Here is a 19484-nt window from a genome sequence, read left to right as displayed (position 1 = left end):
ATCTGATGGTACCCAGAGAACCCATTAGTGAAGGAGTATGCTTCCTAGCCACCTGCATTACCCAATACCTCATCAGTGAACGAAGTTGGGAAAGGATCATGCACGCAAGCATCATTCAGCTTCCTGAGATCTACGCATATCCTTATTTCATCCTTCTGCTTCTTTTCTTGTACCACCATTGGGCTCACCCAATCAGATTCTTCTATAGGCTCAATGATGTCTGCCGCAAGCATCTTATCTAACTCTAAGTGAACCTTCTCCTTATACTTTGGATTGAGAGGGTAAGGTCTTTCCTTAAATAGCTTTGTGTCAAGCTTTAACGTGATCTTCATAATGCCCAGGTCTCCTATTATCCCCTTGAACTCCGTAAACTTGGTAAGGAACAAATCCTGGTATTCACGGAGCAATTCGGCGACCTTACATAACATCACGTCATCCCAGTAATATCCAATCTTCACGAATTTGGACCCTGGCGTTTGTGCCAATATTTACCTGTTTAGGTTTCAGCGGTGCGGTTATATAAGGATTCTCGATCTGTGATCCCTTGACCTTGTGGTGACCCTCGGTTTCAGGGATGTTAATCTTTCGGGGGCCCTCATCTTCTTCTTTAATAGTCATGTTATAGCATTCCATCACATGGCTCAGTTGAGTAGTCCAATCGGGTTGAATCAAATCCGAAGGATCTTATGGTATCCTAAAGATCACTGCTTTAACTTCTTGTAGCGCTTCGTCAATATAGTCAAACCCGTCTTCGAAGCTGAACGTCATTATGAACCCTTTGCACAAAATGTCCCATTCTCTTGTGCCATGGCGGAGCTCTGTCTCCAAGTACTAGTTCATCGGTATGATATCCAAGGTGTGATAAAACAAGTGCACCTGTTCAGGTTGGGGCTTCGCTCCATAGGCCTTAGCCCATTTGGCCAAGTGTTCATGTGGATCATCCTTCCTGTCATACTTGTCCGTCACTCATACCTTTAGCTTTCCAAAGCGTGTTCTCAACATCCTCCTATACTTGCGCCAATCATCAAAACTACCCTTGTGTGTACCCCACCATCTCACAGGCGTAGCGTGCAGTGCCCAATCCAAAGCCTGGAAACACTGCTTCTTTGGTACTTCCCTCTCAAATGCATCCAAAAACACACCCACATCTTTCAAGCCATCATAAGTGGGAAGATTTCTTACCTCTGACGACACACAGTGCAACGACCGGGCCATCATGTTATAGCTCAGCATAGTTACTTCATGTAGTTGATTCTTCTAGTGCTCTAATTCTTCGTTTGAGTCTAAGGTGCAAGAACTCTCGCGATCTCATGTAATTTCTCCATCCACTGTCGATTTCACCCAATCTTGGTTTCACACTGTTATCTTATATATGCAGTCCAAATTTTCATTGCTTTCATAATCGCGGATTAGTTTAGTATAGTGTGATCCTTCTGCAGGATTTAGGGGTACTATTATGCGGAGCAATTTCTTTTCAAATATCATGTTTCGCTTCTTTAGGTTGATTACCCCGTTCATGTTAGTAGCCTAATCAATGCTAAGGAGCACATGGTAGGGGTTGCTATCGTCCACAATTTCTATTACTTCAAAATCAGCTAATGCACTCGCGCCTTCAATATCTATAATTACTCCCTGCAACCGTCGCATGGGGATGATCTTCTATTGATTTTCCATCCTTAATTTAATCGTAGAGCAATGCAGTGCGGGTCTCCCCATTTGCTCCCAAGTCTACTTCGGTAAAACGTTCGCATCTGACCCCAGATCCAAAATGAATTGATCCATTTCATATTCTCCTATCTGTGCGGTGAGCCTCATCTCACACCCTATCCTTGCATTATGCTTACCAATCTTCCGTACCATGCACGGTTCACCTAGGGTGTTTCCAGCGCATCTATTTATAAGTTCTTGTAACCCCTTCACAGCCTTTATATCACACAGTAGCTTCATGCAGGTCTCTAGAAAGGTCGTAAGCATAGAAGGGTCCATTCTTGAATAGTTTTATCCTGGCTCCTTGAGGTAGAGGCCTCAACGAAGCTCTTCTTTGCTTCCGTGAACATTCTGCATGCACGCTCCAAATCAAATTCAACCTCCTTCTATGGAGCTTTTCGAACCCACGTGTTGTCTTTAGGTTGTTTCCCCTTATCATCGGGCATTGCATTTCCACTTTAGAGCACTATATTCACATTCGGATCTTCTTCGCGAGGCTCAACCCTTATCATTTGTAGGTTCTGAGTCGACTGCGGAGTTAGCACCCCTTTGTCACGTATCCTTGCTATCAATGTAGGGCAGTCCTCAGTGTCATGATCAAACTGAGTGCAATATTTTCATGATAGATATGTTGGGTTAGTGCATTCATGGGCATAATGTCCTGGTCATCCACAATTATAATAGATCAGCTATCCCTAACCTCTACCAGGTCCTCCTCCACCTCAGCCTCGCCCGCGCCCCTGAAAGCCTGTCTGCGCCATCCCAACGCCCTGGTCAGGAGGATGCGTTTCTACCTGAACTCTATAGGCGGGTGTCCTATCCATCATTAATTCATAACTTCGACAATTGCACTCATCATGTCCTACCAACCTATAGAAGTTGTAGAATAGTTGTTGCAGTGTTTGTACAAACTTCTATAGGAAATGACAATTATCATTCATATGTTTCCCTGCTACTTGACATATAGTGCACCACAATGCAGGTCCCGCACTCGGCCCTACTTGGGCTTCCGACCTCAAAGGCATTGGTCCTCCTCTTGCAATATAGTTTGCAAATATTGGATAGTGGTCTTTGTCATGCTCCTGAACTTTACATTTTAGGCACCATATCTCTTCGTGCGCCTCTGGCCGAACTGTTCTATCTTGCTTTATACTTTGCATTTCGAGGCAAAGATTTTGCAACTGCGCATGGATTTGCTAAACCCCCAAATTCGAATCTTGCATCGGTGTTTCATGCAGTCTTATTACAATTTCCAAGGACTCTGCCTGAGTCGTAATCTTCTGTTGTGACACTGCAACCCTTAGGTGAGGCAGGAGCGAAGCCACGAACCATTCGCAGTGTTGCCCATTTGTTAAATTCATATTAGCTTCACAAATTTTACACATCAATCCCTGATCTAACTCCCAAGGGGTCTCACCTGGTTTCATCGTGATTTCCTTAAATCCCACAATCGTCTACTCCTTGGATTTAGGCCTACTGAACTCTTTATTCAGCACGGTCTAGATCTATGCTAACCCAGCGTTTGGGTTATCGTTAGAGTACTTGATGTACTAAGTTAGCGCGTGATCCTGCAAAGCAATAACCAACATTTCCTTCTTCATGCGATCGTCTGTGACGCCCTTAGCTTCCCATACAGCTTTTACAACAAACCAGAACTGGTCCAAGTCCTCATTTCCCAAGCCCTTAAACAAAGGAAGCTTCACTAAATTCGCCATGTTGAACTACGGTGGAGGTGGTGGTGGTGTGGGCGAAGTCGTAGGTGATGGTGGTGAAGGTGGAGGTGGTAGTCATGGGAACCCTTATTTTATCAACTGAACTTTGCTTTGCAGGGAAGCATGCACTACTACCTCTTCATCATTTAAAGGAGGTGAAATTAGTTGGCTATATTCAGGACCCTTTCTTCCTTCGGTCCTATAAGTCTTTCCACTTCGCATAGCTCTGAATATAAAGATAGCTGCATAACCTGATTTTCGCACAATAACATCTTAATCCAAGTATTTAAAGACTTCAAGTACTTACCTCACAGACCTTTGAAAAAGCATCGCTCCGCCTCGTTGTAACTGATTGAGGTATTGACCGCAAATTCAGTCAAAAATCCTCCTATCATACGATTGAGCCAATGATTGACAGTGCAGGCAATCTTATCCTCAGAGGCTTCTAGTCTTTGCACTAACTCAGGGATCCAGATAATAGGACCATCAAGCCTCCACCTTCCTTGGCTATTCGCTAACTTTGTGATCCACTCGTATAACTCAATTGGAAAGGAGCAGAAAAAGATCTTGTGGATTTCTGTATACAGGTACCTGTTTAGCCACTGTTCCTTTATCAGCTACGAATTTCTATTCTCCTGTGCCACGAATTCGTGGATCTTCCTATCCAGCTAGTCTTTGATCTCTTTCATATTTGGATTCCAGTGATACGACATCACACATATCTCATGCAGATTCTAGTCTCGACAACAGAACCATTTGTTGGCTTAGCGATTCCTGACCTAGGTTCAACATTAGTCAACCAAACAAATCCCTACACTACTGGCGCTTTCGGCATCGGCCCATGGAGCGCAGATCAAAGTCTCACCCGAAGCAGTATGGGGGGATGTTGGAACCAAGTTTTCATACCCTGAGATGGCCATGATGTAAGTTTATACCCCTTGCTCCTGCCTCTGCGCAGGTCGCTAAGCCTTAGGGCTTAATGATGTACCCTTCAGTACCTTCGTAAAGGTGTATGATTGATCTTCGCGCAACCCTAAGCAGTAGTTCAGGTACTTTCGTGCTCCTATGATGATGTAATGTATAGGTTCCCAAGTTATCTTAAGTGTTCTACCTATTCTACCAATCAATTACAGTTAACGTTGCGTAAGCTGACATTCTTACTTGCGTTCAATTAACAAATATAATCAAATACATTCGAGCATCAAATAAACATTGTAATATAACTGAGATCATAACACAATATAATCAGATGCATTAATAGAGACTAAATACACAGTAATTTCAAAATACTTCTCTTTATTGATATCTCCAGTTTAATACAAACTTTACCCACCCTGTGCACACAGCTGTAGGGGTTCGTGCACTTAGCTGCAGACTTCTACCCTAGGCCTCTGCACACTCAGCTGCAGAGCCTCTATCTACGCTAAGACCTGAGAACACTTATAATTCTTCCACTCTACTTCACTACTTCTTACATACCCCTTAACTACTTAGACCGACCTTACTTAGCTCCTTTTTATACAATCCCATGGTCCACACACCATGGGTAGACCTTTACAGCTGACTTGACACTTTACAAAAATAAGGGCAGACAACCCTTTATGACTCTTGACACCTTCACGCTCCATAACCACAAATGTGGAGACTTTACAACTTTATTACAAAATTATCCCAAAACATGGGCTTTTAGCCCCAAAACTACTCTTGGGGGAACCCGTTCCCAACACAGAATGTACTATAGTACCTTGAGAATCATTATCATTATTGGTGATTTCTCTCGCATTTGTTTACAACTTACATCATTGGCTAGTAATCAGAATGTGTCTTCCCATGTTCGACTTCAGATCACATATTCACATGGTTAGACTCGTACTTGAGCAAACGATTGCATGACATAGAGGACCCTGGATCTAGTTTCATCCATCCGGGCTGCGATTTCAGGAGAGTACTAAATCATCTGTACGATGGCTTTACACAGATGGTCATAATCATGGGTCTATATCTGTAGACAACTAGCTGATTTATGTACATGTAATGAAAATTTTATATGTTGAGTATGGGTATGCCTTCCCTCATTAATTCATGAAAAATTCAAAGATATCATGATATTATGTATTGTAATTGATGCAGGTCATCGTCTGCTTTAGATCCTCCTCATCACATCATAAAGCATATCACTCAACATTATCATTTTTGACTTCATGCTTTAGGGGGCAGTTGTTACAGGTCTATTTGGGCACATCACTCCCAATGATAAGATCAGTGTAAACATGGTCTATCAAACCCTAATTCAGTTTCTACATGACCTAGACATGCCACTTCATTGAGTGCTTTCATCCATGAGAGTTTCCTGACTTCAAACACTGCTGAAGTGCTTCCTTGGGTCACCAACGCATCCCTTGTTAGTGATAAGTGCTCTGTGGAGCAGACAACTCCATTCAAGGCTGCATTGTAGAGCACCTAAGCCCACTCAAGGTTGCGTTGGGTGAGAATCCTCAAAATTTTCATTGGATCTTGAGTATATTCCTCATTTATAGAGCATTCTAGAAGGACCCTAGCTCCTATCCTATCAAGATGAGCTCGACTTAGGATAGCCTTGGATCATCTAATCCTCTATCCTTTCATCCCTTTCAACATGGAAACTAATCATCCAATGATGTAAAACAATTCAATGCCATATTAATGACAAAACCACTTGCATTCATCTATAAATTGGCCTCCCATCATAGAGCCAAGAGAGCTTGGAAATTATAGAGAAATATTGTTAGTTTAGAGACTTGAAATCATTGTCAAGTAATGTTATGCTGCTGGATTGATGTTTCTATTGGTGTGATGAGGGTTTGGACTAAGCTAGATGAGTGACACGAGATCGAACCACATTGGGTGTAACTTCTCCTTCTATCAATCAATAAAGTTGTTTGTTCCTTTTCCAATACTTTTTCTATATCTATGATGCATGTATGTTCAAATGTTGTCAATTCCATTTGTTTACAATAAATAGATCATATGCTTTGATTGTTGTCATCCTCTGTTTATGTTGGCAGGTACCAATTGAGCGAATTTAGTTTGAGCGGGAGCCATGGGAGAAACTCAAAGGAGATTAAAGGAAGCAAAGGATGACAAGTAGGTTATTTTATCTCATCTGTTTATTGTAGGAAAAGGTTAAACATATTTAATTTTGTTGTTCTAAGTGTAACTACCCACTTAGGGAAGATATAATTATCTGTAGGTATAAATTCCGTATAACACTAGGGGCCTCCAAGTTCACAATTACTACAATCTTTGCAGGGTCCACGATCAATCCTTGTTTCACAGAACATGATCCAGGAAAATCCTGAAAGGAACACAAAAGATGCATTTTTTCAAGTTCAGCACAATCTGGTATCTTCAACATGTATCCAACATCAGGCGTAGACTCACTAGATGGCGCTTCACTAATCCAAACACCGTCAAATCATCAAAGTACACTTCTAGGAACTTATGAATGAACTCCTTAAAGGCTACAATGACTACAAAGGAGAATATCGCAAGCATGTTCTTTAGTCCAAATGGCATCACAATATACTGGAAACAACCCCACTCCTTCGCGAAGGTCATTTTTCTTCTATCCTTTGACGTGATCTTGATTTGATGATACCTCGAAAACCTGTCAGTAAAAGAGTAGGCCTTCTTCCCCCCAAAATTTTCTAACACTTCGTCAGTAACGACATTAGAAATAGGTCATGAACACAGGCATCGTTAAGCTTCTGCAGATCCACACAAATCCTTATTTTTTCCTTTTTCTTCTTCTCTTGAACCACCATTGGACTCACCCAATCAGATTCTTCAATATGTTCTATGATGCTTGCTTCCAACATCTTATCTAGCTCTAGGTGAACCTTCTCCTTATACATGGGATTAAGGTGATACGACCTCTGTTTAAAAGGCTTCGCATATGTCTTCAATGTGATCTTCATGACGCCCAAATTGCCAATTATGCCCTTTAAATCCGAAAATTTTGTAGGGAACAGGTCTTGATACTCACGAAGTAGTTCAACAACTTTGCCAACTATAGCTTCATCCCAATAATCCCCAATCTTTGCAAATTTTGGTTCAGCCTTAGTGCCAATATTCACCTATCGCATCTTCAATGGTGCAGAGATATCATAGTTCTCAACTTGCGACCCTTATACAACACGTTGTCCTTCTTTTTATGGAATTTTGATGTTTCCCAGATCATCTACCTCTTCTTTAGCAGTCACATTATAACATTCAAGTGCATGGCACAGCTGGGTGCTCCAATCTAGTTGGGTCCACTCCTTAGGTTCCTTCGGTGTTCTGAAAATAATAGCTTTGATCTCCTGAAGTGCTTCGTCTATGCTTTCAAATCCGTCTTCAAAGCTAAAGGTCAATAGGAACCCTTCTCTCAATATGTCCCATTCAGAGGTACTGTGGTGGAGTTCTATCTCGAGATACTAGTCCATAGGTATAGTATCCAAGGTGTGACAAAAGATGTGCACCCATTCAGGCTGCGGTTCCAACCCCCATACCTTGGTCCATTTCGCAAGGTGATCACGTAGATCATCCTTCCCACTATACTTATCAAACATTATGGTATTATGAAGCCCAAAGCATAACTTCATCATGCACTGGTAATCCCTGCATTCTTCAAAACTATCTTTGTGCATACCCCACCATTGTGCAGGCATAGCGCATATTACCAAAGCCAGTGCTTGAAACTGATGGCCCTCAGGGACTTCACGCTCAAATTAATCTAAAAATAGATCTATGTTAGTTAAACCATTAGAATAAGGCAATTTTATTACCTCCGACGAGACACATCGTAGCAAATTTTTCATCATATTAAATCGCAAGGTAGAAACTTCATGTAAATGATTCTACCAATGCTCCAATTCTTCATCCAAGTCAGAGGCACAAGAGCTCTCCCTCTCCCATGCAAGTCGCCCATCTTCCATCGAATTGACCAATCTTGATCTCGCGTGGTTATTTTGTAGATCTGATCCAGCTCATCATCGCTTTCCTCATAGTCGCGGACTGGTTCAGTATAGCGTGCTCCTTCCGCAGGATCTAATGGCACTACAACCCTTAGTGACTTCTTCTCAAATGACATAGTCCTTTTCTTTAGGTTAATAACCCCTTTCATGTCGATAGCCCAATCAAGGCCTAGGAGCATGGGGTAAGGATTATTGTCATCAATGATCTCTATAACCTCAAAATATGCTAATGCACTCGCACTGTTGATACCAATTGTGACACCATACAGGCATCCCATAGGGATGATCTTCTTCCATCCTAAGTAGGATTGGAGACCACTACAGCGTAGGTCTCCCCATCCTCTCCCAAGTTTGTTTTGGCAGAATGTTCGCATTGGATCCAAAATCCAAGATGACTTGGTCCATTTCATAGTCACCAATTTGCAAGGTCAACCACATTTCTCGCCTTGTGCGTGCCTTATTCTTGCTAATATTTCTGACCTTGCAGTGTGCATCAAGTGCCCTTTTCTTACTGGCGCATTTTTTGATTAATTCCTGCAAGCACTTCACATCCTTTCTATCACACAACAGTTTCATGCAGGTCTCCAAAAACATGGTGAGCACAGAAGTGTCAACCTCTGTGGGTATGCTGACTTCTTGCATCTTGCACTGGTTTCCTCAGGTGGACCCCTCAGTGAAGATTTTCTTGGTTTCCATAAAAATTTCCTTAGTGCGATTCAGATCAAAGCGAACTTTCTTCTTTGGGGCCTTGCGGACCCATCCCTCCTCTTCAAGTTGTTTATCCTTATCATCACAAGTCTGTATTCCACTTCTCAATACTATATTCACACTTTGATCCTCCTCGCGAGGCTCAGATCTCATCATCTATAAGTTCTACATAGGTTGTTGAGGCTATGATTTCTTCTCTTGCATCTTAACTATCAACAGCGGGCATTCTTCTATAGCATGGTTGAACTGGCTGCAGTATTGACATGACGGGCGTGTTTGATTCTAGCACTCTCGTGCATAGTGTCCTGGTTGTCCACAGTTGTAACAGATAATCTGTCTGCAACCTCTACCAAATCCTCCTCCTCGGCCCCTTCCTCGGCCTTGAACCCCCCCCCCCCCCCCCCCCCCCCACATGCCCCTCTGGCGCTTTGATCTGGAGGCCGTGTTTCTGCTTGCATATGATAGGTCATGGTTCTCTCCATCATCAATTCGTAACTTCGACAGTGATGCTCATCATGGCCCACAGATTTTCAGAAATTACAGAACAACTATTGGGGTGTCTGAACAAATTTTTGCAGCAAATGGCATTTATCCATCGTGTGTTTTCCCGTAAACTGAGAAATGACACACTATAGTGCAGTCCCCATGCTCGACCCTCCTGAGGCTTTCAACTTCAGGGGAAGTACCCCCCCCTCCTATAATATAATTCACATACACAGGGAAGTGATCCTTATCATGCCCATGGCCTTTGCAATTCAAACACCAAACTTATGTGCACTTCTGGTTTAATATCCTTGTCTTTCTTCAAACTCTGTAGTTCTAAGTGTAGGCTCTATAATTTAGAGTGGATCTATTGTACCCCCAAGGTCGTATCCTGAATAGGTGATGCATGCAACCTCATCGCGATCTCCATGACTTCTACCTAGGTTCCTATCTTCTGCTATGACAGGGAAATTCTCAAGTGGGGCAAAAGCGAAGCTATAAACAATTCACGATGCTAACTATCTGTGAGCTGCATGTTAGCTTCTCGAATTTGACACTTCAACCTTTGATCTAATTCCCAAGGCATCTCATCAATCCTCATCATGATTTCTTTAAATCCAATTATTGACTGTGAGTTAGACCTAGGCTTACTAAAATCTTTGTTTAAGGCTGCCTTAGTCTCTGCTAATGTTTCAAGCAGATTATCGCAACAATACTTGATATACCAAGTTAGTGCGTGATCCTACAAAGAGGTGACCAGTTGTTCCTTCTTTATATTGTTATCAGTAATTTGTTGCGCTGCACATACAACATTCGCAACAAACCAGAATTGCTTATATCTTCACTTCCTATGCCCTTGAAGATTGGCATCTTCATTACATTAACCATGCTGAATGGTGGAGGTGGAGGTGGAGAGGTGGGCGATGGTGTGTGTGGTGGAGGTAGAGGCGGAGGTGGAGTGGATGGATGATGTGTTCATGGAAAACCCTGCATTATCAGCTTGACAACACTTTGTAGCGATGTCTGCACCGTGCTTTCATCATCGCTTGAAGGAGGTCCAATCAATGGACTATATTCCAAACCTAATCTCTATCGGTCTCTAAAGAGTCTTCCACTTCGTGTAGCTCTGAACATCAAGGCAATGACATTACCTATTTTTCAAACAAGATAATTTTAATCCAAGTATTCAACTATCTTAAGTATTACCTCGCGGTCCCTTGACAAATATTCACTCTACTTCACTGTAGTTGACTGAGATGTCAATTGCAAATTCTATAATGAATCCTCCCAGGATCTGATCTAGCCAATGGTCGACATCCCGCGCGATTTCGTGTTCAGAGGCTTCTAGTCATTGCACCAATTCTAGAGTCCACACTATCAGACTATCAAGATTCCACCTTCCTTGACTGTTTGTCAATTTAGCTAACCACTCCTACAATTCGATCGGGAAGGTGCAGAAGAAGATCTCATGTATCTATGTATACAAATATCCATTCAACCACTAATCCTTTGACAGGCATGGATTCTTGTTTCCCTGTGTTGCGAACTCGTGAATGTTTCTATCCAGCCACTTTTCAGTTTCTTTCTTGGTCGGGTTCCAGTGATGTGACATCACACATCTCTTTCAAGCATATCTTAGTCCCAACAACATAGCCATTTTTTGGCTTAGGGGGTCCTGAACCAGGCTCAAAGTTAGTTGTGTGAACCAACAAATCCCTACATTACCGCCCCTTTCAGTAACAACCCATGTAACGCAAGTTGCAGTGTCACCCGAAGCAGTATGGGGGGATGCAAGAACCAAGTTTCTACATCCAAAGACTAGTGTGATGTCTTCCAGCACCTCAGATCTACCTTTGTGCATATCAATAAGCACTTAGGGCATGTTGTTGCAACCTTGATAAAGCAACCTTCATACCTTCGTGAACGTCTATGACTAGTCCTTGCAAACCTCTAATCGTCAATTTGTCTACTTACGCGCATCATAAAGTAGTTCTAAATTAGTGTTTGCGCAAATTTACTTAAGTTATTAGTAAACACAAGAGAAATCACTAGAATCTTCACAAAAATACTTAAACATGCATTGCATCTGTTATTAAGACTTATTCAAGAGAATCACGTAACATTCAATCAAAATTTCATAAAACAAATAATTCATCAATGGCATGTAACATAAATAGACAAGAACATAAATACTCCATAATTCTTTATTAATCTCAATTCACTGGTTACAGACTCAAACTACCCTACGTACACAGCTGTAGGGGTCTGCCCACTTAGCTGTGGACTCTACCTAGGCCTCCACGCACTCAACTGTGGAGCCTTTCCTTCTCTACCTACGCACTGAAAGTAGAGCCTTCCTGTCTTAACCCAATGCTCTCTATCACTTCTCTTCCAACTTCCTCTTCATTTTTTTTCCTTTTCCCTTCGATATGACTCACTATTTATAGACTTTTCATATAATTCCATGGTCCACAAACCATGGTTGAATCTCAAACCTGACTCAAAACTTTACATAAAACAAGGGGCTAAGCCCTTTTGAGTCCTATTTATCTATGCACTCCGCATCCACAAATTGTGGAGACTTTACATTATTTACAAAATTGTACCAAAACTTGGGTTATCTTAACCCCAAACTAACCTATGGGACCCCATTCCAATAGAAGGTGAGATTCTCATCATACCTTAGAGATTAACATTCCATCCAACATTAAAACAATGCACCATACATACCTTGTAGTGTTCATATATCGGTGCACATTGACATTGGAAACTAGAGCACTTTGTCAACTTTTCATCAGGTGCCTCTTTTCCTTTTCCAACACTGGCTCTTCTATTCCTGCACTAGCCATATTTTTCCACACCTCATATGATCCTCAAGAAGGATCCATTTATCACATATCATTAGGAGGTTAGAAGTATCAATACTCAGATATACATGTAGGAAGTATAGTCAATGATCAAACCAATAAATATAAAGAAATGTAAAGACATAAATGTGTAGCATAAATTGTAGAGTACTTATCTTTAATGAGAGGTGATCATCTCCCTCTTGAACAAACCTTCAAGAGTAATGATTTTCCATTAACTATATAACATTGTGGACTTCAATATTTTATAACCAAATTCATTAATAACCAAGGCATAATTGAGACTATCCCATCTAGGGCTACGTCAAACCTGTCAAAAGTTCTATAACATCTTCACACTGATCATGCTAGGGTTTCTAGATTTCATATCTCAAATCTTTGTCATAATCTAGGGTTTACAAACCCTAACCTCATAATATCCATCAAACCTTAACACTTAAGTTTCTTAGGGTTTCCTTCAAACCCTAGTATTCTTTTAGGTCTTTCTCTTGCTTCCATCAATGGTGTCTTCATAGGGTTGATATTTAATGACTTTTCTTTAGCCCAACTCACATACCATGTTAATTTTTCTTCGGTATATATTGTTCTTTACTTTGATAATCGCATTTCATCATTTCCATATTACATTCACCCCACAACATCATAACATTATTCATATTTACATCGTTATTCAACAACACATGCAACTATATATATAAAGAACAATATCATCATTAATGCAGAAGAACGTAAATGAATAATGGAAGAAAATCATTCACACATAGAGACACCAAGATTGGTCAGATACTAGGGAAAAACCCACTATGGGGAAGACCCTTTCAAACTGTTCTTCTTATTATATTTTCATTGAATGATTCAAGAAAAGAGAGTGCAATGATCAATATATTAAACCATAATCCTATTCAGAAAAATCAACTAAGCAATATCCATGAGATGAACCAAACAATGCTAATAATCAAAACCCTAATTCAAACTATTCAATCAATTGTCAATGTCTACAATCAATTCATTGACAATCAATAGTTGAACCCTATGCTCAATGAGTGAGATATGTTGTCAACTGATAAAACCAATCGCTAGTTTCTAGTTATAGGGAAGGTGTGTTATGTGTGTAGAAAAAAGGATTCATGCAGTTGCAGTCAATATTTTACCATGCAAAGCCTACGGTTGAGACTCAAAAACATAAATAAGAAATGCAAACTTTAGACCCTATAATTTCACCCTCATGCGAACCAATTCTCTGCAGACCTCCCTTAGACCCGTGTGAGCCAAAAGTAAGGAAGATAATAATATAATGCTTCATGATCATGTCCAAATGAGGCTGAGATCACTTGTATTTATACACTTCCAAGAGTGTCCAATTTTCTTTAGGTTTGACCTGATCAAATGTGCACATGTGGGCTTTAATTCAAAAATACACTTTCCCTTGTCCAAATTGAGTGCTTCAATAGTTAAAATTGGTCCTCTCAAAAAGAGGAATATCTTTCCATGGAATTTGTGACTGAGCTACCAAATTAACAACTCATCTCGAAGAAAAGGAAACATATTCTACAACAAAAGGAAAAATAGAATTGAGGACTACATTAATATAGTAGTGGATGAAATAGTACCACAATCCAACTCTTCCAAACAAAACATGAACTTAGATGGAGAAGAAATTTTAGCCAACAGGTCTTCAGTATATGAAGAAATATATTCAAATGATGAATATGAATAAGTGATCCCAACTCCAAGAACCAAAATTTCGTCCAGGTATGTACAGAAAGAACATCACGAGAGTCAAATTATTGGAGATCAAAGACTAGGTGTTCAACCCAAGAGGAAATTTGTTGGCAGTACAAGTTGTGAAAATATTGCTCTACTATCTCAATTTGAGCCTCAGAATCTTAGTTAGGCAAGTGAGGATAAATCCTAGGTGAGAGCTATGAATGAATCACTTGACAAAATTGATAAGAATGACACTTGGGAGCTTGTTCCAAGACCCAAAGGGAAAAACATCATAGGAAAAAATGGGTCTTAAAAAATAAGCTAAATGAGAAAGGTCGAGTAATTAGGAACAAGGCTCGACTAGTCTACAAAGGGTATGCCAAAATAGAAGGGACATAATTTTTGAAGAAACATCCTCACCAATAGCGAATGGAAGCTACCAGAATGTTTCTGGATTTTTCCAATCATAAAAACATCAAGGTATATCAGATGGATGTGAAGTCAACTTTTATCTATGGAGATATAGAAGAAGAACTATACATTGAGAAAAAATAAGGGTTCATGCTCACATAAAATAAAGGGTTTTCTTGCAAATTGAAAAAGGCCCTATACGGGCACAAATAGACCCATGAGCTTGGTATGCTAGATTGGATAGATATATTCAGGAACAGGGGTTTAAAAGTGGCATTGTAGATATTAATCTATATATAAGTCTAGAAATAACCACCTATTGGTTGTTGTAGTGTATGTCTATGAAATAATCTTTGGCAGTGATATCAAGTGGTTAGGACATCAATTTTAAAACTGTACGCATACAGATTCTGAGATGTTCAGGATAGGATAACTATATTTTTTCTTAGGGATGCAAATATCTCATTTAAAGGATGACATATTCATCTTCCAATCCAAATGCTTGCATGAAACTTTGAAGAAATTTGGATTGGAGGATTACAAGCTAGTTAGCACCCCCATTGTTACAGGCTGTAAGTTATGCATCAAATATGAGACATTTCTAGTCAATCAGACCATCTATAGATCAATGATAGGAAGTCTGTTGTATCTCACAACATTTAGACTAGACATCATACAAGTAGTAGGTATGGTGGTCATATTTCAAGCCTGCCCCCGAGAAATTCATGTCATTTCCATCAAAAGGATCTTCAAATATCTGCAAGGCACAAAAGACTATGGGCTGAGGTATTCTAGAAGAAAAAAGATTAAACTAATTGCATATACTGATGCTAATTTGGAAGGCAATAATGATGATAAAAAAATCACCTCTGGTATAACATTCTTTTTCAGAGATTTCTTAGTATCTTGGGTCAGCAAGAAACAAGACTCCATCTCTCTATCAACAACTGAAGCAGAGTATGTTGCATATGCAACTTGTTTCTTAAATATTATGTAGATGAAGCAAACCTTAAAGGATGTTAAGGTATATTTGATTGATCCAATGCCAATCATGTGTGAAAAAACTAATGCAATTAACATCTCTAAGAATCCTCTCATGCACTCAAATACCAATCACATTCCTATCACGTTTCATTTTTTAAAGGAACAGGTTGCCACTAATGTTTTTCATCTTGAATATGTGGCCACTAAAGAACAACTTGGAGAAATATTTAATAATCCATTTGCAAGAGAACACTTTGAATATCTCCGCCAACTGATAGGAGTTTTCACTTCTTCACTCCTAGTAGCTACTCATTTTATGGGATCATATAAATATTAGGTTATAGTGTTTTAGGGGAAGATTTTAGTAGAATCCTTTGCCATTGATGATAAAGGGATATTATTTTATTTGTGTTAAGGATAAGAACAATGATGGAGAAAAATTGTTCCTAGTTTTAGGGGGATATTTTTTTTTGTTTCCATCAATGCCAAAGGGGGAGAATGTTGGTCAGGTGGCAGTGTCTAAATGGTTGGTGGAACTTAGTGTGTTGGCATTGATGTCAACTAGATTAACTATTGAGAATTAGAGACAATAAATGTTGGCATTGATGAGCATGTATCTTAGGGGGAGTCCCATGGTTGTCACAATCTTTTATAGAGTATCATCATAGTAGAAGGATTAGTGGAGAAGCCATAAAACAATGACTATGATGGTTGGGGACTCCCAGACTTTGGAGGAATTTCTTCCCCATGTATCTAGCTCAAATGCTCTTAGTTATGGCATAGTCAGATAGTTCTTTGGAAGAGATTTTGAATGGTATGATGAAGTTTGGAAAAGGAATTTTGGATCATGAGTTAAATGGAATAGTTGAAGTTCGCAAAAAAAAAGAAGAAGCTTTTATTCAGGACTTAGGTGATTCGGGCCTAGTTGGAGGTCAGGTCGTGCAACAAAGTTCAATAGGAGAATAAAGCCCCAACCCTGAACCCCTTACCTATGAAGGAATAAGCATAGTGGAAGATCGGGTCATGCAACAAAATTTGGTAGGAGAATAAATCCATGACCCTTGATCTCCAACCTATCTGGGACTTAGTACAAGAAAATAATTTATAGACATAATGCATAGAGCGTAGATGGAAGATTTTGATTGGATCACATTGATGTGTTGACAACAACGTGGAAGATGATGTCAGCGTGATTTGGAAGTACAAAGGACAAGTGGCCAACAAATTCAACATTTTTGGGTGGCCTAATGGGCCAAATCTAGGTGACACATGTCACCATACCAAAGGTTCCACATGGCCTAGATGATGTTAGCATTACATAAGCTGATGATGTGGCAGAACCTCAAATTTTGCATCAAGGGGTTTTTTTGTGAAGTTTTTTCTGTGTATTAGGTTTTCGGAATTAACTAAATAGAACAGGCCAAAACAATGAAGAAGAACCCAATTTAGGCCAACAAGAAAATAGAACCTTCAAGCTAGTCATGCTTATGGGCAAGTCAGGGGTCAAGGAAAATGTAGGCGCATAAGCAGGAAGAGCAGATTGACTCATGACCTTCCAACCTCTAGAACAACATTGAATGTCGATGCACGAGAGTTATTTCCTGTATTAACGATGACTGCAAAGAACAAAGGCAAAAGGAAGTGAGGACAATAACTTACAAAGCTAATTTAATGGGCCTACTCAAATGAAACAAGCCATCCCTAATCTATCCTACACACTATGAATAATTCAATAAGAAAAATGTTTTGGTGTAGAAGAGCTAATTACATAACAAGAGAGCCACACCTCAAGTACACTTAGGTCTCTAGGAAGTAGTTAAGAAGGAATGGGGAGATTTTTTAGAGTGTGCAGGATGACTAAGAATTCATTCTTAGCATGGAATACACCCAGATACCCGGTTGGTGATTTAATGCAACTACAATGGTTAAGTGAAAATTCCCATTTCTAAAATTGAAGGTGGTTGTAGAGGGTGGGCAACCTGATGTAATAGTAGAATGGTATGTCATGCAGAAGTATGATTCCAGACATCATGAAGGATTGCAGAGAAAACATAGCTCCTAGTGTAGTAGAGGAAAAAAACAGTGGAGTGTAGTTATGTAATGTGGGGGAATGTAGAATTATTGTGTGTAGAGGTGTGTAGTGATGTGTGATGAGACTGTGTAAACTAAATGATGACTAAGGCCAAGTGTTAACTAAGAGACACTGTAGAAAAGGGTCAAGACCAAATATGGATGAGTAGTAGAGATCACAGATCAAAGGAGAATTGTTGAGCAAAAGGTAAGGGTTGGTATAACAGGAGATTAGGTTTATATTTCTGAGTTTATGTATTAGCCTTTGTTTTCAGTTTTAAAATTGTAGGAAAAATAGAAAAGTGGCTAGAGCAGGTAGTGACCTACATTCACAATAGGTTGGTGCCTCTTGGAAAGTGGTGGATTACTATATTTAGGGGGTTGGGACCTCCTATAGTGGGTGCTCACAAAAAAATGACGTAATTAAGTAGGTCCTTAATTTACATCATAATAACAAACAAATTGGTGGTTTTATCGCTTTGGGTTTCCACGTGAAAATACCTATGTCAACGTGTGTTTGCTGCTCATTCGTGGATTGTGTGTACATGTTAATGGCTCATCTTTCTTAGTGTTTACGTTATAGTAAGAATTCTCTCACAATTAACAAGAAATAGTAAAAATAAATATTGGTTAATGCTTAAAGTTCTAATAACCTCACTATTACTTATTCACTGCCCCACTCTTAGTAATTCATTATTCAAACATACAATATGAAATTATTGTTGAAATCATGGTTATAGAGAGCAAGAGCTTCAAACATGGTGATGAGCCCCAATTTTGGTACAATTTGGGCTCATTTTGGCCTATTCTACTTGCTCAAACCATTCATTTTTTATTGCTTATGCATGCATTTCTTAGTTTATTCATGTTGTTTGTAGGAAGAAGGGTAGGCACTCTATCTACGTGACTAATGCATTGTGATTCCAGGTTTTGGCATTAAAAGGGAGCAAGAGACAACGAAAAAGGAGATAAGGAGACAATGAGGTGGCACTGCTGGTTTTTAGGAGAGGATGTCCACGGTCTTGGGACATTCCTCGTGATTCCCACCAAGAACTCCGAGCTCCAATCCATCTCCCCTCCGAGCTTAAGAAGCAGCCAGCTGTCCTACAGGAACAACAGTTATAACTGTTCTACAGGAGCAATAGTTATGACTGTCCTACAGGATCAGCAGTTAAACTCGAAGTTGGACAACCGAGCTCCTAAAATCACGGATATTTGTTGGATCATCGTTTTTGTATAAGTATAGAGGCCTTAGCCTTGGATAGGTTGTTGAAACTCTCATATTGATATTGTAATTTTGGAGCACAGCTCAGTTTTTGTTCCTTTTTGTAAGCCAATTTGGCATGATAGCAGATTATGAATAAAGAAGGCAGATTCTGATCTAGTTCTGAGTTTTCTTAAGGAGACTATAGCTCTCAGGTTAGGGCCCAACCTGAGAGCCATAGGTCCCCTCTGCTAGAGTGTTGTTTCCATTTCATTTCAGCACTTTGAGCTTTTCATTTTCACATGCAATTCGAATTACAGGTTGCTAGTTTAGTTGTTTTCATGAGTTTAGATAGGATTTGCTTATGATGAATTTGTTCTCACTTGCTTAGTGTAGCAGAGGATAGATATAATCGATTGGAGCTCCAACAAAAAGGTTGTTAAGGCTCACTGCCGTCTCATCTGGGATTGGAGTGAAGTCCATGACTAACCACCAAAAATACACATTTCTTTATTCCATGATTGCTGCAAACACAGTCACGTTATGTTAGATGCTTCCACATGATTCACACCTGCACCACACTCCCTTACCACAGCTTCATGCACATTCTCCTTCGCGTTTAGATTGCTGCTCATTG

The sequence above is a fragment of the Pinus tabuliformis genome, chromosome 6, assembly GCF_031772625.1.
Source record: "Pinus tabuliformis cultivar Carrire ecotype Pingquan chromosome 6, CPIR1, whole genome shotgun sequence".
NCBI classification, from domain to species: domain Eukaryota; kingdom Viridiplantae; phylum Streptophyta; class Pinopsida; order Pinales; family Pinaceae; genus Pinus; species Pinus tabuliformis.
This window is presented reverse-complemented; position numbering follows the sequence as displayed.